This window comes from Rutidosis leptorrhynchoides, chromosome 2 (assembly GCF_046630445.1).
Source record: "Rutidosis leptorrhynchoides isolate AG116_Rl617_1_P2 chromosome 2, CSIRO_AGI_Rlap_v1, whole genome shotgun sequence".
NCBI classification, from domain to species: Eukaryota; Viridiplantae; Streptophyta; class Magnoliopsida; order Asterales; family Asteraceae; genus Rutidosis; species Rutidosis leptorrhynchoides.
Window position 1 is genome coordinate 523,112,983 of NC_092334.1, and position 26,907 is coordinate 523,139,889.

The following is a 26,907-nucleotide window of genomic DNA, read 5'->3' on the forward strand; positions in this document are numbered from 1 at the left end:
ATTATGAATACAGAATAATGAAGATAATAGATAGTGAATAATGGTTACGTATGATTAGGATTATGATGGCTTGACTACGATAGGTGATCATGATAATAATAGGTAATAAAGAAAACGATGATGATGATCGATGATGCAGTTAGATGATGATGATGGAATGATACTATGTTGATAATGATGATATTGATGGTGATGGTGGGAGATGATGATAACGAAGATGATAATCATCGAAGTTGATGGTCGAGATAATGATGGTGACTACTTGTTGATGATGACGAAGTTAATGAAGTTAATGATACGATAATTAGGTTATCACGATGAAGAAGAACCGGAGTATTTTGATGACCGCTGCTATCGTTTTTTTTTTTTTTTACAGTGAAACCACGACTCCCATTAATTGTTTATTGGGCTTATAAACCAATTAATGATTGGGCTTGCCATTTAATTCATGGGCCGAGAGTTTCCTGTTGGGCCGAACCGAAATACGGGTTATATAATTTATAATCTGGGATTAATCAGAAAAGTATGGAGCAGTTGAGTGGTCTGGGAGTGTTTGCAAGGGAGCAGGAGGTCGCGGGTTCGAGGTCGGGCAACGACAGTTTTATTTTTAGGAAGCTTATTCTTAAAGGTAGCATATTTTTATTATTATTATTTTTGTTAATATCATTATTATTATTGATAGTATTATTACTATTATATTTATTATTATAAGTATTATTATCAATATTACTAATATTATTATTAGTATTATCATTACCACTATTGTTAGAATTATTAAGTTTATGAAAATAAAAGTTATAAATGATAATGTTAAAGTAACAATTATAAAGATAAGAATTATAAATATGAATATAAATGTTAACATGAAAATGATAAAAATTGTAATTAAGATTCAAATGACGTATTATTATTATTATTATCATTATTTTACTAATATTAATTTATTACAATTAGAACTGCTGTTTTGATAAACAAACGAAATACATAAATATATATACTTAACACATATAACATAACCAAATATTTTATTTTATATAAAAAGAATATATGAAATATAAATATATTTTTTTAATATAAAAATAATACCATTAATAGGTTATATATATAAACTATTCGAAGATGATTATGTGTATTAATATATATACACAAATGATATAGGTTCGTGAATCCGAGGCCAACCCTACATTGTTCAGTGTCGTCATATGTATTTTTATTACAAAATACAATAGGTGAGTTTCATTTGCTCCCTTTTACTCATTACATTTTTGGGCTGAGAATACATGCAATGTTTTAATAACTGTTTTACAATATTTATATGCGTGAGTTTCATTTGCTCCCTTTTACTCATTACATTTTTGGGCTGAGAATACATGCAATGTTTTAATAACTGTTTTACAATATTTATATGCGTGAGTTTCATTTGATTCCCTTTTTACTCATTACATTTTTGAGCTGAGAATACATGCAAATGCTTTATTAACTGTTTTACAATATTTATATGCGTGAGTTTCATTTGCTCCCTTTTTAAATGCTTTTGCAATATATATTTTTGGGACTGAGAATACATGCGCTGCTTTTATAACTGTTTTACGAAATAGACACAAGTAATCGAAACTACATTCTATGGTTGGATTATTAAACCGAATATGCCCCTTTTTATTAAGTCTGGTAATCTAAGAATTAGGGAACAGACACCCTAATTGACGCGAATCCTAAAGATAGATCTATCGGGCCCAACAAGCCCCATCCAAAGTACCGGATGCTTTAGTACTTCGAAATTTATATCATGTCCGAAGGAGGATCCCGGAATGATGGGGATATTCTTATATATATATTGTGAATGTCGGTTACCAGGTGTTCAATCCATATGAATGATATTTTGTTTCTATGCATGGGACGTATGTTTATGACAAATGGAAATATGAAATCTTGTGGTCTATTAAAATTATGAAATGATTATTTATGTTAAACTAATGAACTCACCAACCTTTTGGTTGACACTTTAAAGCATGTTAATTCTCAGGTATGAAAGAAGTCTTCCGCTGTGCAAATTGCTCATTTTAAAGATATTACTTGGAGTCATTCATGATATATTTCAAAAGACGTTGCATTCGAGTCGTTGAGTTCATCAAGATTAGTATTAAGTCAATTATAGTTAGATATATTATGAAATGGTATGCATACCGTCAACTTTCGATGTAATGAAATATTGTCTTTTCAAAAACGAATGCAATGTTTGTAAAATGTATCATATAGAGGTCAAGTACCTCGCGATGTAATCAACTATTGTGAATCGTTTATAATTGATACGGACTTCGTCCAGATAGATTAGGACGGGTCCTTTCAGTTGGTATCAGAGCGGTGGTCTTAGCGAACTAGGTCTGCATTAGTGTGTCTGACTGAGAAGTCGTTAGGATGCATTAGTGAGTCTGGACTTCGATTGTGTCTGCATGTCAAAAGTTTTGCTTATCATTTTTGTCGGAAATCATCTGCTTATCATCCTTAGGAAATTACCTGCTCATTATTCTTAGTCTAGACACGTTTTACTGCATTGATTGCATGAATAGTGTATGGATAAATTCATATCTTAGCGTATCTGTTATGGTTACCTTTGCCTGACAGCTTCCGTAGACTCCTCCATAACTTATGGAAATTTTAGTATTATATATGCATATGTAAATTATGTATTGCAGGGTACTAATCTACATCCTATAATCTATTTCTTATCGAAAATCCTTCATCTGATCGTAAGATATGAATCCCGCAACAAGTTCGAGTCCCTCAGATTTCGATAGCTATTCCGATAGTTATTCCGACAGCTATTCCGACATGGATATTCACCTAAGCTCCGAAAGCGGTGTCACCAGAATAAATCAATCAATCAGCCATCCTCAATTCATCTGATGGGTTCGTAGCCGACTTAATCAATGGAGACGCGAAGAAGGCGATCTCTTCCACCAACCAGATTCACCTCTTGGTGAAGAATCTGAAGCACTTACCGGCGAACTAGTCCGGAACATCATTTTCACTCTCATCTCCTGAATAGCTCGTAACGATTACGAAATATCCACAATTCTAAACCTTATTCATCCGCTCGTTCCGACCGACAATCATCCTGGAGTAATAAGTCAACGAACTTCGCGCTCGAATAATCAATTTGGAGAATATGGTGCAAAATGTACCAGCTTCAGCAACATCACCGGCATCAACAGTACCATCAGTAACAACACCAGTACCATCAACAATCCATGCCTCGACATCTCATTTTGTACCTTGAATATAATTATTGTTCTACGAATCGTTCTACATCATTTATCTTTGTTCGACATGGCGATTATGTAATCTCTAATGTTTTAGAGATTATATATTCTTGTTCTAATGATAAATCAAATGAGTTTAATATCATATTGACTCATTAAATCCATGATTACATCTGAAGAAAATATATATGTATATATGTTTTCATAAAGATTGTAATTAAAAATTCTTTTGTACAAACTGTTAATGGTGAAAATATTTTAACGGGTAGGTAATACCCGAGGAATATTTAAATTTCATATTAATAAGTTACACTGTATATTCTTCGAATCTGATTCCACAGTTATTCACTATCCTACTTACTTCCACCGGTATCCGTATCAGTTCACCGCAGAGTAACCATTTTCATTAAATTTTAAATTTGGATTTTGACCTATCAGAATCCAACAAGTGGCATAATGAAGAAAACATTTGATAAAATAACATTTGTTAGAAACAGACTAATTAACTATGAGAAATTTTGTTAAGAATCCACGCTAACAAAAATCCTAGCTAACTGTTCCTAGCTAACTGTTAATTTCGTATTACATTTTATTTTATCGCAATTTATTTATCGCAATTTAATTATCGCAATTTATTTATCGCAGTTTATTTATCGTAATTTATATTCTCTCAATTTTATTTATCGTCATTTAAATTCTGTTATTTATTTTATGCACTTTAAATATCGGGACACGTATACAACGTTTTGACATATCATATCGACCCATCTATATATATTATTTGGAATAACCATAAACACTCTATATACAGTAATGCGGGAGTTAGCTATACAGGGTTGAGGTTGATTCTATAATAATATATATACTTTGAGTTGTGATCGAGTCTGAGACGTATACGGGTCACGATACGTATTAATTAATTCGAATATTATATATTAAACTATATATGAATTATTGGACTGTTACTGTGGACTATCAACTGTGGACTACCAACACTGGACAATTAAAATGAATTAAAATATTGATTATAACATATGAAACTAAACACTTCTTCAAGTTTGCCACATGATTTCATTTTAAACCCCATTCGTATCATCACGATTACAATCTGCGTTCAAACCTTTCATGATTCTTGAAAACACCTCAATCGATAGGATGAATCAACCGCACTTCATCTACAGAAAGAAAGATTTATGCATATAGTTATGCACCTGAGAAACTCTCGGCAACTGAGTAAAAGTTTAACACGTAGCCGCGTCAGATCCTTTGGCATTTATTAGCAAAAATAACTTTGCGATACCTTTTCAGATTAGCCAATTTTGTCACAGCTCCAACAAGACAACTTCAACTTCTATTCGAATTAGCCTTATTATAACCTCGATATATAAGTTTGCCTGTCGTCATCGTTACCGGAGAACCATTTATATAAAACCATATTAGCAGTAAAATTACCAGCAACTTCAATGAATTTGGACTTTCCGAAAAATCACTATATTAATTGAAACCCCATCTTGTATTCATCTATACCCTGTAACAATAATTGCCATACCAATTACCGGGAATCAGCAATCAGTATTTCGAATCTCGTAGCATTTCTACATCAATAGTTATATGTATACGTATAACAATTATCTCCTAGAATTACGATCTTCAATTCTGAAATTTTGAAAAGGCACCCAGTTTACGAATTGATACTCTGAATGTTGAAAAAGCTGAATGAAGTAGCAGAAACTGTAGGCAACCATAAACGACCTTAGACGTCGGAAGTTTGATGATAAAGAATAATATGTTGAAAAAAAAAAACTCAGAAACGTTGATACTGGAAAACGGATAGAGTTAACCATGAAGGAGACCAAGGATAAATACAAGGACCATACCCTATATTCAAAGAATCTAGATAATTCTGGATCCGTTGAAATCTTTAGAGAATATATCTTGCTCCGAAGTCATGTTAAAATCTTGCGGAAAATCTTTCTCCATCAACCATCGAACTTAGAAATTCCAAAATATCATCATCAATATCTTCGATATTTCTGAGGATATTTTCATAAATATTCTCGTCCGAAATTATATACCTCTTCGTGCTTCCAGTGTATCATTATATTGGAAAACTCTCAATAGAAAATTTAGTACCGAAAAACGGATTATGCGAAACTATGAAGGAAGCCGTGGACAAATCACAAAGAATAAGTTTGACTTTAAAGAATCCAAATGATTCAATACCTGCTGAAGTCTTTAGCGAATATCTTACTCCTTACTCTAAACTCTTGCGGACAATATTCTTCATCATCCTCTGATCTTAGAAATTCCAAGATATCATCGTATCTTTCATTATAAATATCCTCCATATTTCTGAAGATATTTTCATAACTATTTTTATCTGAATCATTAATCTATTAGTGCTATCAGTGTTACATCATATAGAAACTGTTAGTTTCTATATTCTGTAAACTTTCGAGCTTAAAATATGAATGTTATTGAAGTAATGTTGGGAACTGATGCATGAGTTAGTATAATATAATGACATTTGATCAACGTGATTATATTATAGTAAGTCATGCTGAGTTTCTAATGAGACGTGATGATTCACAGATCATAACGTCATCAAGAGCCATGTTACAAAACTCTTTCATTCTGCGTAACTTCTGAACATATCAAGAATATATATTCTTGATAGTTCTATACCATGATGTTGATAAATTTGAAAATCAAATCGTGCTATCATGTTCCTTCCTGCTTAGAACATTATAATCATTCGAAACTCTATATCTACAAATTCTGGACCATTATTCGCTTGACTTGAAGTCGGGAAGAGAAAATAAAAGCATAGAGCTTTGAAATATAAGAGAGAATATAAAGCCCGATAACAACATATAAATTACAAACCGTGTATATCAATGTGTATCACAACAAAAAGACACGGGAGAATTAAAAACATTATAATCCCCAGGGCGAAGTAGAAGAAAGCAGATTCCTCTGGTGGAAGTTGGAAAAGGAGAATGATTGTTACGATAGTAAGGATGAGGACAAGGATCAGAACTGGATTAAGCATTTTTAGAATCTTTTGGATGTATGAAACAAGAAGGAAAATATAGGAATGGTGAGAATAACGGAACGGGAGAGTTTAATTTATAATGGAAATCAGACAGAGTAATCGAAGCAGATCACCGTATTTAATTAGAGAGATCTTAATTTCCTTATTCGCCGAAGAATCAGATCTTATAGATTTCCAAGATTTTCTTTTAAATCCCTTAAATTCCGGAATTCAACCAAGGCAACGTCAAAAGTTAAGACGTGCCTTATTTTCTAAATTCAACCCTCTACATCAAAAGCTATGACGCACCAAATTTTCTAAATTCAACCTGACCACGTCAAAAGCTAAGACAAATCTTTACTTCTTTATTTCACTCTTTTGTGATAGTTTCATTCGTACTCTTCGAATAATCGAATTGTTTATCCATATTACTCAATGATGGTAAAACTCTATTTATCAATACATATTCGTCATAAAAACATTTTTATTGTTAGCCATGACCATCTCACTTAAATTTCGGGACGAAATTTCTTTAACGGGTAGGTACTGTGATGACCCGGGAATTTTTGACCAAATTTAAACTTAAACTTTATATGATTTCGACACGATAAGCAAAGTCTGTAATGTTGAGTAACAAAGTTTGTAAACTATATTCATAATATCATTTGACCTTTGACTACTCCCGAACGATTCACGAACAACTATTTGTAAATAGATACGTATATATTTAAATATATATATATATATATATATATATATATATATATATAAATAATAATTTAAAGTATATTATAATTAACTATGTAAAATAAAATAATATATAATAACTATTATTTAAAACATATCTATATATATAAATAAGGTATATTGAATACATAAATATAGTTCCGAATTTATTTCGTAAACAATAATAGCACTTGTTTGTCAGTCGATCGCTATTAAGCAAGTTAAATACAAACTTGTGTGATTTTAAATTAAACGGTGATCCGAAAATGAGTTTAATAAATTATAGACTTATTAAAAATGTATTTAGGACCTGTTTGTTAAATTTTAAAACTTTTTATATTTTACCCAGAATTGAGAGGGACAGTTGATGTAATTTTTTATTTAATAAATTAGTGATCAAATTTTAGACCATAATGACCAAAATAAATAAAACTATTTAATTTAAAAATTTGGAATATTTCTGAATACTTTTATCCGCCACTAATTAACAATGTACTACGAAATACTATCATAATGAAACTGTCGGCAGATATAATTGACTTCTGGTATTGGGCACGTTTGTAATATTAATAAATTGATTTCAAATTCATTTATTTATTAAAGTTAAACTATAGTTGATTGATTCAAATGGACATCAAATAAATCCGTGAATCATATTATAATTGAATGCGTTACTGTACAAACAAAGAAAAAGTGAGATTCCTTTTCTGTTATCAGAAATCCATCTATTTGATTCGCTCAAAGTAATGATTTAAGTTACTATTTGGGTTTTGTCTCTTTCATCACATTAATTGTACAGAATATATATATTCTATATATATATATGCACAAGGCATATAGAGATATCACCCCACTTCCCAACTCCACTGCATAATAGGTTCTAATTCATTCGGTTACCATTTACATCCATCCCCATCTTTGACTCGATCACTCATTATCACAACCTCACCAACGAGCCACTAATATTTGTGTTATTGTTTGACAAGAACCCCACACCAACACCACCATAGCAACCACTTCTGGTTACCTCCGAGACACCACCACACTAAACCACACGATCCATCTCTCAATCTCCTCGCTCTCTACCCCCAGCTCTCTCTCTCTCTCTCTCTCTCTCACCTCTTCGTGATACACCATTGAATAACCCTCAAACCCCATCGTTGTTCTACTCCTGCATCTGTTCCTGCTGTATATTTGAACCAGACCAAGAAACACCTTCGAAAACCCCACAGCTGCTACATGCTCGTTTTTGTTTAACAAAAATTGTTGCTGCACGATGTAACTATCACCGATAAAGGTTTCTGCTGCAGTTATGTTCTTTATTTTCTTCCTGTGTACTATTATGGGGACAACAAGGACGATGATGATGATTTAATAAAGAAGATGTTTTATTCACCACCAAGACTCACCCACTAATTCCTGTTGACTCAATTCAGATGCTACACTTTCTTTATATTTTTATTTATTTACTTCAACCATCGCCAACTTGTATCTCGCTGCTGCAGTTTTGACGACAGTAACAATGAATGATGATGAAAAAGAAGAAACTACAATTTATGTCGTGTTCTAGCAGCCACTGTGTATTACTTTTTCTTTTTGCCAACACTTATAACTTTACCTCTTCCACTTGTTGCTTATATATTTTGGACTCCTATTCAATTTGGGTTTAAGTAGCAGCAGCCCAACGAAATTACTCTTGGGCTTATTGAATTAGGCTTAAATTTCAAGGCTAACCTAGCAAACCCATACACTTGTTTACTAATTAAGATGAACGGTTTATAGATGAAGATTATGAATACAGAATAATGAAGATAATAGATAGTGAATAATGGTTACGTATGATTAGGATTATAATGGCTTGACTACGATAGGTGATCATGATAATAATAGGTAATAAAGAAAACGATGATGATGATCGATGATGCAGTTAGATGATGATGATGGAATGATACTATGTTGATAATGATGATATTGATGGTGATGATGCGAGATAATGATAACGAAGATGATGATCATCGAAGTTGATGGTCGAGATAATGATGGTGACTATTTGTTGATGATGACGAAATTAATGAAGTTAATGATACGATAATTAGGTTATCACGATGAAGAAGAACCGGAGTATTTTGATGACCGCTGCTATCGTTTTTTTTTTTTTTACAGTGAAACCACGACTCCCATTAATTGTTTATTGGGCTTATAAACCAATTAATGATTGGGCTTGCCATTTAATTCATGGGCCAAGAGTTTCCTGTTGGGCCGAACCGAAATACGGGTTATATAATTTATAATCTGGGATTAATCAGAAAAGTATGGAGCAGTTGAGTGGTCTGGGAGTGTTTGCAAGGGAGCGGGAGGTCGCGGGTTCGAGGTCGGGCAACGGCAGTTTTATTTTTAGGAAGCTTATTCTTAAAGGTAGCATATTTTTATTATTATTATTTTTGTTAATATCATTATTATTATTGATAGTATTATTACTATTATATTTATTATTATAAGTATTATTATCAATATTACTAATATTATTATTAGTATTATCATTACCACTATTGTTAGAATTATTAAGTTTATGAAAATAAAAGTTATAAATGATAATGTTAAAGTAACAATTATAAAGATAAGAATTATAAATATGAATATAAATGTTAACATGAAAATGATAAAAATTGTAATTAAGATTCAAATGACGTATTATTATTATTATTATCATTATTTTACTAATATTAATTTATTACAATTAGAACTGCTGTTTTGATAAACAAACGAAATACATAAATATATATACTTAACACATATAACATAACTAAATATTTTATTTTATATAAAAAGAATATATGAAATATAAATATATTTTTTTAATATAAAAATAATACCATTAATAGGTTATATATATAAACTATTCGAAGATGATTATGTGTATTAATATATATACACAAATGATATAGGTTCGTGAATCCGAGGCCAACCCTACATTGTTCAGTGTCGTCATATGTATTTTTACTACAAAATACAATAGGTGAGTTTCATTTGCTCCTTTTTACTCAGTACATTTTTGGGCTGAGAATACATGCAATGTTTTAATAACTGTTTTACAATATTTATATGCGTGAGTTTCATTTTCTCCCTTTTACTCATTACATTTTTGGGCTGAGAATACATGCAATGTTTTAATAACTGTTTTACAATATTTATATGCGTGAGTTTCATTTGATTCCCTTTTTACTCATTACATTTTTGAGCTGAGAATACATGCAAATGCTTTATTAACTGTTTTACAATATTTATATGCGTGAGTTTCATTTGCTCCCTTTTTAAATGCTTTTGCAATATATATTTTTGGGACTGAGAATACATGCGCTGCTTTTATAACTGTTTTACGAAATAGACACAAGTAATTGAAACTACATTCTATGGTTGGATTATTAAACCGAATATGCCCCTTTTTATTAAGTCTGGTAATCTAAGAATTAGGGAACAGACACCCTAATTGACGCGAATCCTAAAGATAGATCTATAGGGCCCAACAAGCCCCATCTAAAGTACCGGATGCTTTAGTACTTCGAAATTTATATCATGTCCGAAGGAGGATCCCGGAATGATGGGGATATTCTTATATGTATATTGTGAATGTCGGTTACCAGGTGTTCAATCCATATGAATGATATTTTGTCTCTATGCATGGGACGTATGTTTATGACAAATGGAAATATGAAATCTTGTGGTCTATTAAAATTATGAAATGATTATTTATGTTAAACTAATGAACTCACCAACCTTTTGGTTGACACTTTAAAGCATGTTAATTCTCAGGTATGAAAGAAGTCTTCCGCTGTGCAAATTGCTCATTTTAAAGATATTACTTGGAGTCATTCATGATATATTTCAAAAGACGTTGCATTCGAGTCGTTGAGTTCATCAAGATTAGTATTAAGTCAATTATAGTTGGATATACTATGAAATGGTATGCATACCATCAACTTTTGATGTAATGAAATATTGTCTTTTCAAAAACGAATGCAATGTTTGTAAAATGTATCATATAGAGGTCAAGTACCTCACGATGTAATCAACTATTGTGAATCGTTTATAATCGATACGGACTTCATCCGGATGGATTAGGATGGGTCCTTTCATATTAAAGCTTTCGGTGTTCCGAACCTAGCAAAAAGACGTTTTAAGAAGTTGACTACAACTCGTGCATCGTTAGTTGGGAGAGCTTGTGCTTCCGCCCATTTAGATACATAATCAATGGCAACGAGAATGTAGAGATTATTATGAGATTTTGGAAATGGACCCATAAAGTCAATACCCCAAACGTCAAATACTTCACATACTTGAATGACATTTTGTGGCATTTCATCACGTTGACTTATTTTTTCGGCCCTTTGACAAGCATCGCAGGATTTACAAAGAAGGTGTGCTGTGAGTTGAGGCCCATAATGCCCTCCTATTGGTCCTGTGTGACAATGGTTTAAGATTTGACTGGCTTCATCCCCGAATACATATCGGCGTATTATTCTATCGGGACAACTTTTAAACAAATGTGGATCTTCTCAAAAATAGTGTTTTATATCACTAAAGAATTTCTTTCATTTTTGGTACGACAACCCTTTTTCAAGGAATCCACATACTAAATAGTTTGCATAGTCTGCAAATCATGGAATTTTATTAAAATCTATCTTCAATAGATATTCATCAGGAAAGTTATCTTGTATGGCCGATTCATTTAGAACTTCTAATTCAGGATTTTCAAGACTAGAAAGATGATCAGCTGCTAGATTTTCTGCTCCCTTTTTGTCTCGGATTTCAATATCGAACTCTTGTAAGAGTAAGATCTAACGGATTAATCGTGGTTTGGCATCTTGTTTTGAAAATAGGTATCTAAGAGCAGAATGGTCGGTATAGACCACCGTTTTAGCTAGAACGAGATATGAAAGAAATTTGTCAAAAGCAAAGACAATATCAAGGAGTTCTTTTTCAGTAGTTGTGTAATTCGTTTGTGCTCCTTGTAATGTCTTACTAGCGTAATAAATAGATCGAAATCGTTTTTCCATCCTTTATCCTAAAACGGCTCCCATTGCAAAATCACTAGCATCGCACATGAGTTCAAATGGTAGATTCCAATTTGGATTTATCATGATCGGCGCATTAGTGAGTTTTTCTTTAAGAATATTAAAAGATTTGATGCATTCATCTGAAAAGATGAATGGAGCATTCTTTTCTAGGAGTTTATTCATAGGAGTGGCAATTTTATAAAAATCTTTTATGAAACGTCAGTAAAAACCGGCATGCCCTAGAAAACTCCTAACTCCTCTAACATTGGTGGAATGTGGAAGTTTAGCAATTACATCTACTTTAGCTCTATCCACTTCAATTCCTTCCTTTGAAATTTTATGACCAAGAACGATGTCTTCTTTAACCATGATGTAGTGACCTGAACTTTTCCATGTTTATATATATTAATTGAGATTGATATTTACATGATTAAATGTTTCAAACATGTTAAGCAATCAAACTTGTTAAGACTTGATTAATTGAAATAGGTTTCATATAGACAATTGACCACCCAAGTTGACCGGTGATTCAAGAACGTTAAAACTTGTAAAAACTATATGATGACATATATATGGTTATATATATAGTTAACATGATATTATGATAAGTAAACATATCATTAAGTATATTAACAATGAACTACATATGTAAAAACAAGACTACTAACTTAATGATTTTGAAACGAGACATATATGTAACGATTATCGTTGTAACGACATTTAATGTATATATATCATATTAAGAGATATTCGTACATCATAATATCATGATAATATAATAATTTAAAATCTCTTTTGATATTATAAACATTGGGTTAACAACATTTAACAAGATCGTTAACCTAAAGGTTTCAAAACAACATTTACATGTAACGACTAACGATGACTTAACGACTCAGTTAAAATGTATATACATGTAGTGTTTTAATATGTATTCATACACTTTTGAAAGACTTCAAGACACTTATCAAAATACTTCTACTTAACAAAAATGCTTACAATTACATCCTCGTTCAGTTTCATCAACAATTCTACTCGTATGCACCCGTATTCGTACTCGTACAATACACAGCTTTTAGATGTATGTACTATTGGTATATACACTCCAATGATCAGCTCTTAGCAGCCCATGTGAGTCACCTAACACATGTGGGAACCATCATTTGGAAACTAGCATGAAATATCTCATAAAATTACAAAAATATGAGTAATCATTCATGACTTATTTACATGAAAACAAAATTACATATCCTTTATATCTAATCCATACACCAACGACCAAAAACACCTACAAACACTTTCATTCTTCAATTTTCTTCATCTAATTGATCTCTCTCAAGTTCTATCTTCAAGTTCTAAGTGTTCTTCATAAATTCCAAAAGTTCCAGTTTCATAAAATCAAGAATACTTTCAAGTTTGCTAGCTCACTTCCAATCTTGTAAGGTGATCATCCAACCTCAAGAAATCTTTGTTTCTTATAGTAGGTTATCATTCTAATACAAGGTAATAATCATATTCAAACTTTGGTTCAATTTCTATAACTATATCAATCTTATTTCAAGTGATGATCTTACTTGAACTTGTTTTCGTGTCATGATTCTGCTTCAAGAACTTCGAGCCATCCAAGGATCCATTGAAGCTAGATCCATTTTTCTCTTTTCCAGTAGGTTTATCCAAGGAACTTAAGGTAGTAATGATGTTCATAACATCATTCGATTCATACATATAAAGCTATCTTATTCGAAGGTTTAAACTTGTAATCACTAGAACATAGTTTAGTTAATTCTAAACTTGTTCGCAAACAAAAGTTAATCCTTCTAACTTGACTTTTAAAATCAACTAAACACATGTTCTATATCTATATGATATGCTAACTTAATGATTTAAAACCTGGAAACACGAAAAACACCGTAAAACCGGATTTACGCTGTCGTAGTAACACCGCGGGCTGTTTTGGGTTAGTTAATTAAAAACTATGATAAACTTTGATTTAAAAGTTGTTATTATGAGAAAATGATTTTTATTATGAACATGAAACTATATCCAAAAATTATGGTTAAACTCAAAGTGGAAGTATGTTTTCTAAAATGGTCATCTAGACGTCGTTCTTTCGACTGAAATGACTACCTTTACAAAAACGACTTGTAACTTATTTTTCCGACTATAAACCTATACATTTTCTGTTTAGATTCATAAAATAGAGTTCAATATGAAACCATAGCAATTTGATTCACTCAAAATGGATTTAAAATGAAGAAGTTATGGGTAAAACAAGATTGGATAATTTTTCTCATTTTAGCTACGTGAAAATTGGTAACAAATCTATTCCAACCATAACTTAATCAACTTGTATTGTATATTATGTAATCTTGAGATACCATAGACACATATACAATGTTTCGACCTATCATGTCGACACATCTATATATATTTCGGAACAACCATAGACACTCTATATGTGAATGTTGGAGTTAGCTATACAGGGTTGAGGTTGATTCCAAAATATATATAGTTTGAGTTGTGATCAATACTGAGATACGTATACACTGGGTCGTGGATTGATTCAAGATAATATTTATCGATTTATTTCTGTACATCTAACTGTGGACAACTAGTTGTAGGTTACTAACGAGGACAGCTGACTTAATAAACTTAAAACATCAAAATATATTAAAAGTGTTGTAAATATATTTTGAACATACTTTGATATATATGCATATATTGTTATAGGTTCGTGAATCAACCAGTGGCCAAGTCTTACTTCCCGACGAAGTAAAAATCTGTGAAAGTGAGTTATAGTCCCACTTTTAAAATCTAATATTTTTGGGATGAGAATACATGCAGGTTTTATAAATGATTTACAAAATAGACACAAGTACGTGAAACTACATTCTATGGTTGAATTATCGAAATCGAATATGCCCCTTTTTATTAAGTCTGGTAATCTAAGAATTAGGGAACAGACACCCTAATTGACGCGAATCCTAAAGATAGATCTATCGGGCCCAACAAGCCCCATCCAAAGTACCGGATGCTTTAGTACTTCGAAATTTATATCATATCCGAAGGGTGTCCCGGAATGATGGGGATATTCTTATATATGCATCTTGTTAATGTCGGTTACCAGGTGTTCACCATATGAATGATTTTTATCTCTATGTATGGGATGTGTATTGAAATATGAAATCTTGTGGTCTATTATTATGATTTGATATATATAGGTTAAACCTATAACTCACCAACATTTTTGTTGACGTTTTAAGCATGTTTATTCTCAGTGATTATTAAGAGCTTCCGCTGTCGCATACTTAAATAAGGACGAGATTTGGAGTCCATGCTTGTATGACATTGTGTAAAAACTGCATTCAAGAAACTTATTTTGTTGTAACATATTTGTATTGTAAACCATTATGTAATGGTCGTGTGTAAACAGGATATTTTAGATTATCATTATTTGATAATCTACGTAAACCTTTTTAAAACCTTTATCTATGAAATAAAGGTTATGGTTTGTTTTAAAATGAATGCAGTCTTTGAAAAACGTCTCATATAGAGGTCAAAACCTCGCAACGAAATCAATTAATATGGAACGTTTTTAATCAATAAGAACGGGACATTTCAGTTGGTATCCGAGCGTTGGTCTTAGAGAACCAGAAAATTTGCATTAGTGTGTCTTATCGAGTTTGTTAGGATGCATTAGTGAGTCTGGACTTCGACCGTGTTTTCTTTAAAAATGATTGCTTAACATTTTTGTTGGAAACTATATATTTTTAACATATGAATATTATGTGATATATTAATCTCTTATCGTGTTTGATATTATGTGATAGATGTCTACCTCTAGAACAAGTCCCATTGACTCACCTAATAATAATGAAGAGTCAAATGTAAATTGGAATGATTCGTGGACTGATTCACAAGTTCCCGAAGAGGAACCGGAAGAAGAGTCGGAACCGGAAGAAGAATCGGAACCGGAAGAAGAATCGGAACCGGAAGAAGAAATAGAACCGGTGGGGGAAATAATAAAACGGTTAAGTAAAAGAGAATCCTCAACCAACCGACCAAGGTTAATTATGGTCAATGGTGTTTCCGCCAAGGAAGCAAAATATTGGGAGGATTACCAATTCTCCGATGAATCGGATTCCTACGAGAATTCCGATGATATTATAGAAATTACCCCAACTGAATTTAAAAAGGCAAAAGAAAATAATAAGGGAAAGGGCATAAAAATAGAGAAATCTAATTCCAACCCCGATGAACTTTATATGTATCGTCAACCCCCGAAGTCCTTAAGTTGTAACAATGACCCGGGAACCTCTAAACCACCAGGTTTTTCTAAACCAATGTGGATAACGACGGCTCGTATTAGGAGAACATCATATATCCCTAGAAACTTGGCAAAACGAACCAAAATCGAACAAGAAGAAACGAGCGAGTCGGAATAAGATAGTTATATTCGTGTGGTGTAATATATGTAATATAATGTGCTTATGCTTTATGATATATGTAAAAAAAAATTGCTTGTATTAATAAGTATTTTTTTTATAATCTAACTCTTGTCTATTTTACAGTATAAAAACACAAAATGGATAGACAACCCAATATTTTAAGAGACCTACCCGGAGACATGATTGATGAAATCTTGTCTAGAGTCGGTCAGAATTCCTCGGCACAACTATTTAAGGCGAGATCAGTTTGTAAGACATTCGAAGAACGTTCCAAGAATGCCTTGGTTTATAAAAGGCTTTCGTTCGGAAGATGGGGAATATCACATTGGGAAATCCATAAGTTACGATGTGTTTACTTTGACGCATATATTGCGGGGAACCCAAATGCTATTTTACGCAACGGGTTAAGAAATTATTTTGACTCAGTATATCCGAATATAGGACTTCGTGATTTAGAAAAAGCGGCTAACATGCAACATAAAGAAGCATGTTATGCTTACGGGTTAGTAATGTTCGCTTCTCACCAAAGTGAGAACAAGAACATTGGGCTACAACTATTAAACAAAACGTTCCCACAAGTGACGGAGTCGGTAATTGGGGTAAGAAATGAAGTTTTTAGGTTATTACGAGACTGTTGGTCATTACGTAACCCTCGTCCCTTTGATGATGTTACAACACGCTGTCTTATCAACGGCCATAACGGTTATGTTCCACAAGACCAAGGATGGGAAGTAGTCCTAGTAAAACCAGAATGCATGACTTGTTTCTGGACGTATGAATTACGTGTCTTTATTGCCTTTGCTGAACGACTTGTGTACTAGCTAGAATTATCTTCACAACTATCTTGTATCAAAGTTATTGTGTTTTATATTTCATGCTTTATGTAAAATAAGCGGTATTGTAAGTTTGTAAAATATTGTATAAAAGTTTGAACGCGAAATATTATTACAATCAGTTTTTCATATAGAATTGTAGTAGTTGAATTGTATATTAGCTACTAAGTATGAACTTAACGGGTAGGTACTACCCGAATTTAAACTTATAAAATGCTAATATGAAGAAAAAGCTTTTATAAATGAGTTCATATTATGCTACGAAATACTATTAACTACTCTTAATATTCTGTATGATTAACTTGATTCAATTTGACTATTTTGAAGGAAATGGCACCGACTACTCGACACACCGTGAATATGAATGAAGAGGAATTCCGTACTTTTCTAGCTTCAAACATAGCCGCAGTACAGGCTGCGCTACATACCAACAATAACCTTGGATCTAGCAGTACAGGAAATCGTGTAGGATGCACCTACAAAGAATTCACTGCCTGCAAACCTTTGGAATTTGATGGAACCGAAGGACCGATCGGATTGAAACGATGGACCGAGAAGGTCGAATCGGTGTTTGCCATAAGTAAGTGTACTGAAGAGGACAAAGTGAAGTACGCTACGCATACCTTCACAGGTTCTGCATTAACATGGTGGAATACCTATCTAGAGCAAGTGGGACAAGACAATGCGTACGCACTACCGTGGTCAGCATTCAAGCACTTGATGAACGAGAAGTACCGTCCCAGAACCGAGGTCAATAAGCTCAAGACAGAACTTAGAGGGTTACGAACCCAAGGATTTGATATTACCACGTACGAAAGACGATTCACAGAATTGTGCCTATTGTGTCCGGGAGCATTCGAAGATGAGGAAGAGAAGATCGACGCGTTTGTGAAAGGATTACCGGAAAGAATCCAAGAAGATATAAGTTCACACGAGCCCGCCTCCATACAACAGGCATGTAGAATGGCTCACAAACTAGTGAACCAGATTGAAGAAAGAATTAAAGAACAGACTGCTGAAGAGGCCAATGTGAAGCAAGTCAAAAGAAAGTGGGAGGAAAACGGTGATAAGAATCACCAATACAACAACAACAATAATCGCAACAATTATCCCAACAATCGCAACATCAATCGCAACTACAACAAACGGCCCAACAACAACAACAACAACAACAATAGCAACTACAACAATCATCCAAACAACAATAATAACCGCAACAACAACAACAATCAGAAGCAGCTATGCCAAAGGTGTGAAAAGTATCACTTGGGGTTCTGCACCAAATTTTGCAATAAGTGTAAAAGAAATGGTCATAGCGCGGCGAAGTGTGAGGTCTACGGACCAGGGGTTAATAGAACGAAAGGAACAAATGGTGTCGGAACGAGTAATGGTGGAGCAAGTAGTGTCGGAGCAAGTTATGCCAATGTAGTTTGTTATAAATGTGGAAAACCGGGCCACATTATTAGAAATTGCCCGAACCAGGAGAACACGAATGGACAAGGCCGCGGAAGAGTTTTCAATATTAATGCGGCAGAGGCACAGGAAGACCCGGAGCTTGTTACGGGTACGTTTCTTATTGACAATAAATCTGCTTACGTTTTATTTGATTCGGGTGCGGATAGAAGCTATATGAGTAGAGATTTTTGTGCTAAATTAAGTTGTCCATTGACGCCTTTGGATAGTAAATTTTTACTCGAATTAGCAAATGGTAAATTAATTTCAGCAGATAATATATGTCGGAATCGAGAAATTAAACTGGTTAGCGAAACATTTAAGATTGACTTGATACCAGTAGAGTTAGGGAGTTTTGATGTGATAATCGGTATGGACTGGTTGAAAGAAGTGAAAGCAGAGATCGTTTGTTACAAAAATGCAATTCGCATTATACGAGAAAAAGGAAAACCCTTAATGGTGTACGGAGAAAAGGGCAACACGAAGCTACATCTTATTAGTAATTTGAAGGCACAAAAACTAATAAGAAAAGGTTGCTATGCTGTTCTAGCACACGTCGAGAAAGTACAAACTGAAGAAAAGAGCATCAATGATGTTCCCGTCGCAAAAGAATTTCCCGATGTATTTCCGAAAGAATTACCGGGATTACCCCCACATCGATCCGTTGAATTTCAAATAGATCTTGTACCAGGAGCTGCACCAATAGCTCGTGCTCCTTACAGACTCGCACCCAGTGAGATGAAAGAACTGCAAAGCCAATTACAAGAACTTTTAGAGCGTGGTTTCATTCGACCAAGCACATCACCGTGGGGAGCTCCTGTTTTGTTTGTCAAGAAGAAAGATGGTACATTCAGGTTGTGTATCGACTACCGAGAGTTGAACAAACTTACCATCAAGAACCGCTACCCACTACCGAGAATCGACGACTTATTTGATCAACTACAAGGCTCGTCTGTTTATTCAAAGATTGACTTACGTTCCGGGTATCATCAAATGCGGGTGAAAGAAGATGATATTCCAAAGACTGCTTTCAGAACACGTTACGGTCATTACGAGTTTATGGTCATGCCATTTGGTTTAACTAATGCACCAGCTGTGTTCATGGACCTTATGAACCGAGTGTGTGGACCATACCTTGACAAGTTTGTCATTGTTTTCATTGATGACATACTTATTTACTCAAAGAATGACCAAGAACACGGTGAACATTTGAGAAAGGTGTTAGAAGTATTGAGGAAGGAAGAATTGTACGCTAAGTTTTCAAATTGTGCATTTTGGTTGGAAGAAGTTCAATTCCTCGGTCACATAGTGAACAAAGAAGGTATTAAGGTGGATCCGGCAAAGATAGAAACTGTTGAAAAGTGGGAAACCCCGAAAACTCCGAAACACATACGCCAGTTTTTAGGACTAGCTGGTTACTACAGAAGGTTCATCCAAGACTTTTCCAGAATAGCAAAACCCTTGACTGCATTAACGCATAAAGGGAAGAAATTTGAATGGAAGGATGAACAAGAGAAAGCGTTTCAGTTATTGAAGAAAAAGCTAACTACGGCACCTATATTGTCATTGCCTGAAGGGAATGATGATTTTGTGATTTATTGTGACGCATCAAAGCAAGGTCTCGGTTGTGTATTAATGCAACGAACGAAGGTGATTGCTTATGCGTCTAGACAATTGAAGATTCACGAACAAAATTATACGACGCATGATTTGGTATTAGGCGCGGTTGTTTTTGCATTAAAGACTTGGAGGCACTACTTATATGGGGTCAAAAGTATTATATATACCGACCACAAAAGTCTTCAACACATATTTAATCAGAAACAACTGAATATGAGGCAGCGTAGGTGGATTGAATTGTTGAATGATTACGACTTTGAGATTCGTTACCACCCGGGGAAGGCAAATGTGGTAGCCGATGCCTTGAGCAGGAAGGACAGAGAACCCATTCGAGTAAAATCTATGAATATAATGATTCATAATAATATTACTACTCAAATAAAGGAGGCACAACAAGGAGTTTTAAAAGAGGGAAATTTAAAGGATGAAATACCCAAAGGATCGGAGAAGCATCTTAATATTCGGGAAGACGGAACCCGGTATAGGGCTGAAAGGATTTGGGTACCAAAATTTGGAGATATGAGAGAAATGGTACTTAGAGAAGCTCATAAAACCAGATACTCAATAAATCCTGGAACGGGGAAGATGTACAAGGATCTCAAGAAAAATTTTTGGTGGCCGGGTATGAAAGCCGATGTTGCTAAATATGTAGGAGAATGTTTGACGTGTTCTAAGGTCAAAGCTGTGCATCAAAAACCATCAGGTCTACTTCAACAACCCGAAATCCCAGAATGGAAATGGGAAAACATTACCATGGATTTCATCACTAAATTGCCAAGGACTGCAAGTGGTTTTGATACTATTTGGGTAATAGTTGATCGTCTCACCAAATCAGCACACTTCCTGCCAATAAGAGAAGATGACAAGATGGAGAAGTTAGCACGACTGTATTTGAAGGAAGTCGTCTCCAGACATGGAATACCAATCTCTATTATCTCTGATAGGGATGGCAGATTTATTTCAAGATTCTGGCAGACATTACAGCAAGCATTAGGAACTCGTCTAGACATGAGTACTGCCTATCATCCACAAACTGATGGGCAGAGCGAAAGGATGATACAAACGCTTGAAGACATGCTACGAGCGTGTGTTATTGATTTCAGAAACAGTTGGGATCGACATCTACCGTTAGCAGAATTTTCCTACAACAACAGCTACCATTCAAGCATTGAGATGGCACCGTTTGAAGCACTTTATGGTAGAAAGTGCAGGTCTCCGATTTGTTGGAGTGAAGTGGGGGATAGACAGATTACGGGTCCGGAGATTATACAAGAAACTACCGAGAAGATCATCCAAATTCAACAACGGTTGAAAACCGCCCAAAGTCGACAAAAGAGCTACGCTGACATTAAAAGAAAAGATATAGAATTTGAAATTGGAGAGATGGTCATTCTTAAAGTTGCACCTTGGAAAGGCGTTGTTCGATTTGGAAAATGAGGGAAATTAAATCCAAGGTATATTGGACCATTCAAGATTATTGATCGTGTCGGACCAGTAGCTTACCGACTTGAGTTACCTCAACAACTCGCGGCTGTACATAACACTTTCCACGTCTCGAATTTGAAGAAATGTTTTGCTAAAGAAGATCTCACTATTCCGTTAGATGAAATCCAAATCAACGAAAAACTTCAATTCATCGAAGAACCCGTCGAAATAATGGATCGTGAGGTTAAAAGACTTAAGCAAAACAAGATACCAATTGTTAAGGTTCGATGGAATGCTCGTAGAGGACCCGAGTTCACCTGGGAGCGTGAAGATCAGATGAAGAAGAAATACCCGCATCTATTTCCAGAAGATTCGTCAACACCTTCAACAGCTTAAAATTTCGGGACGAAATTTATTTAACGGGTAGGTACTGTAGTGACCCGAACTTTTCCATGTTTATATATATTAATTGAGATTGATATTTACATGATTAAATGTTTCCAACATGTTAAGCAATCAAACTTGTTAAGACTTGATTAATTGAAATAGGTTTCATATAGACAATTGACCACCCAAGTTGACCGGTGATTCAAGAACGTTAAAACTTGTAAAAACTATATGATGACATATATATGGTTATATATATAGTTAACATGATATTATGATAAGTAAACATATCATTAAGTATATTAACAATGAACTACATATGTAAAAACAAGACTACTAACTTAATGATTTTGAAACGAGACATATATGTAACGATTATCGTTGTAACGACATTTAATGTATATATATATCATATTAAGAGATATTCTTACATCATAATATCATGATAATATAATAATTTAAAATCTCTTTTGATATTATAAACATTGGGTTAACAACATTTAACAAGATCGTTAACCTAAAGGTTTCAAAACAACATTTACATGTAACGACTAACGATGACTTAACGACTCAGTTAAAATGTATATACATGTAGTGTTTTAATATGTATTCATACACTTTTGAAAGACTTCAAGACACTTATCAAAATACTTCTACTTAACAAAAATGCTTACAATTACATCCTCGTTCAGTTTCATCAACAATTCTACTCGTATGCACCCGTATTCGTACTCGTACAATACACAGCTTTTAGATGTATGTACTATTGGTATATACACTCCAATGATCAGCTCTTAGCAGCCCATGTGAGTCACCTAACACATGTGGGAACCATCATTTGGAAACTAGCATGAAATATCTCATAAAATTACAAAAATATGAGTAATCATTCATGACTTATTTACATGAAAACAAAATTTCATATCCTTTATATCTAATCCATACACCAACAACCAAAAACACCTACAAACACTTTCATTCTTCAATTTTCTTCATCTAATTGATCTCTCTCAAGTTCTATCTTCAAGTTCTAAGTGTTCTTCATAAATTCCAAAAGTTCCAGTTTCATAAAATCAAGAATACTTTCAAGTTTGCTAGCTCACTTCCAATCTTGTAAGGTGATCATCCAACCTCAAGAAATCTTTGTTTCTTACAGTAGGTTATTATTCTAATACAAGGTAATAATCATATTCAAACTTTGGTTCAATTTCTATAACTATATCAATCTTATTTCAAGTGATGATCTTACTTGAACTTGTTTTCGTGTCATGATTCTGCTTCAAGAACTTCGAGCCATCCAAGGATCCATTGAAGCTAGATCCATTTTTCTCTTTTCCAGTAGATTTATCCAAGGAACTTAAGGTAGTAATGATGTTCATAACATCATTCGATTCATACATATAAAGCTATCTTATTCGAAGGTTTAAACTTGTAATCACTAGAACATAGTTTAGTTAATTCTAAACTTGTTCGCAAACAAAAGTTAATCCTTCTAACTTGACTTTTAAAATCAACTAAACACATGTTCTATATCTATATGATATGCTAACTTAATGATTTAAAACCTGGAAACACGAAAAACACCGTAAAACCGGATTTACGCTGTCGTAGTAACACCGCGGGCTGTTTTGGGTTAGTTAATTAAAAACTATGATAAACTTTGATTTAAAAGTTGTTATTATGAGAAAATGATTTTTATTATGAACATGAAACTATATCCAAAAATTATGGTTAAACTCAAAGTGGAAGTATGTTTTCTAAAATGGTCATCTAGACGTCGTTCTTTCGACTGAAATGACTACCTTTACAAAAACGACTTGTAACTTATTTTTCCGACTATAAACCTATACATTTTCTGTTTAGATTCATAAAATAGAGTTCAATATGAAACCATAGCAATTTGATTCACTCAAAATGGATTTAAAATGAAGAAGTTATGTTTAAAACAAGATTGGATAATTTTTCTCATTTTAGCTACGTGAAAATTGGTAACAAATCTATTCCAACCATAACTTAATCAACTTGTATTGTATATTATGTAATCTTGAGATACCATAGACACATATACAATGTTTCGACCTATCATGTCGACACATCTATATATATTTCGGAACAACCATAGACACTCTATATGTGAATGTTGGAGTTAGCTATACAGGGTTGAGGTTGATTCCAAAATATATATAGTTTGAGTTGTGATCAATACTGAGATACGTATACACTGGGTCGTGGATTGATTCAAGATAATATTTATCGATTTATTTCTGTACATCTAACTGTGGACAACTAGTTGTAGGTTACTAACGAGGACAGCTGACTTAATAAACTTAAAACATCAAAATATATTAAAAGTGTTATAAATATATTTTGAACATACTTTGATATATATGCATATATTGTTATAGGTTCGTGAATCAACCAGTGGCCAAGTCTTACTTCCCGACGAAGTAAAAATCTGTGAAAGTGAGTTATAGTCCCACTTTTAAAATCTAATATTTTTGGGATGAGAATACATGCAGGTTTTATAAATGATTTACAAAATAGACACAAGTACGTGAAACTACATTCTATGGTTGAATTATCGAAATCGAATATGCCCCTTTTTATTAAGTCTGGTAATCTAAGAATTAGGGAACAGACACCCTAATTGACGCGAATCCTAAAGATAGATCTATCGGGCCCAACAAGCCCCATCCAAAGTACCGGATGCTTTAGTACTTCGAAATTTATATCATATCCGAAGGGTGTCCCGGAATGATGGGGATATTCTTATATATGCATCTTGTTAATGTCGGTTACCAGGTGTTCACCATATGAATGATTTTTATCTCTATGTATGGGATGTGTATTGAAATATGAAATCTTGTGGTCTATTATTATGATTTGATATATATAGGTTAAACCTATAACTCACCAACATTTTTGTTGACATTTTAAGCATGTTTATTCTCAGGTGATTATTAAGAGCTTCCGCTGTCGCATACTTAAATAAGGACAAGATTTGGAGTCCATGCTTGTATGACATTGTGTAAAAACTGCATTCAAGAAACTTATTTTGTTGTAACATATTTGTATTGTAAACCATTATGTAATGGTCGTGTGTAAACATGATATTTTAGATTATCATTATTTGATAATCTACGTAAACCTTTTTAAAACCTTTATCTATGAAATAAAGGTTATGGTTTGTTTTAAAATGAATGCAGTCTTTGAAAAACGTCTCATATAGAGGTCAAAACCTCGCAACGAAATCAATTAATATGGAACGTTTTTAATCAATAAGAACGGGACATTTCACATGAAATGGCATTTCTCCCAATTAAGAACTAGATTTGATTGTTTGCATCTAATAAGCATTCGTTCAAGATTAACTAGACATGATTCAAATGTATCACCAAAGACTGAAAAGTCATGCATGAAAACTTCCATGCATTCTTCTATCATGTCATGAAAAATCGCCATCATACACCTTTGAAAGGTTGCAGGGGCATTGCAAAGTCCAAATGGCATGCGTTTATAAGCAAAAGTACCATAAGGTAACGTGAATGTGGTTTTCTCTTGATCTTCGGGTGCTATTGGAATTTGAAAGTATCCGGAGAAACCGTCAAGAAAATAATAGTAACTATTTCCAGCTAACCTTTCCAACATTTGATCAATGAAAGGTAAGGGAAAGTGATCTTTTCTGGTGGCGTCATTTAATTTTCTATAATCTATACAAACACGTCATCCTGTTACAGTCCTTGTAGGAATAAGCTCATTTTTTTCATTTGTGATGACAGTCATGCCACCCTTCTTAGGTACGCATTGAACTGGGCTTACCCATGGACTATCAGAGATTGGATAAATTAAACCTGCATCTAGCAGTTTAATAATTTTTTTCTTAACAACATCTTGCATATTAGGATTTAGTCTTCGTTGGAGTTGCACATACGTTTTATGACCTTCCTCCATAAGGATTTTATGTGTGCAATACGAAGGAATTATGCCTTTAATGTCATGAATCTTCCATGCAATAGCTGGTTTATGAGCTTTTATCACATAAATGAGTTGAGATTTTTCATTTTCAGTAAGAGAAGATGATATTATTACAGGTAATTCAGATTCACCATGTAAATAAGCGTATTCCAAATGGTTTAAAGTGGCTTTAACTCTAATGTCGGTGGTTCTTCTATCGATTATTTGTATCGATATCTGTCTTCTTCTTTTAACATTTTAAATTCTTCTGTTGTTGGTTCGTATTCATTAGCCATGAGTGTGGCTAACATTTCAGCTTCATTAATTGGTTTAGTTCCTTCTTCTAAAGAACATTCTCCTGTTCCTTGTAATTATGGAAATTCTTCTAACAATTCTGCATGTGAATCTATAGTTTGAATATAATAACATGTATCATCTGCAGATTGCAGTTGTTGCATGGCTCTATCAACTGAAAAGGTAACACCCTCGTCCTCTATACTTAGGGTCAGTTTCTTACCAAATGAAGCGACCCATCCTAATCCATCCGGACGAAGTCCATATCGATTATAAACGATTCACAATAGTTGATTACATCGCGAGGTATTTGACCTCTATATGATACATTTTACAAACATTGCATTCGTTTTTAAAAGACAAACTTTCTTTTCATCGAAAGTTGACATTATGCATACCATTTCATAATACATCCAACTA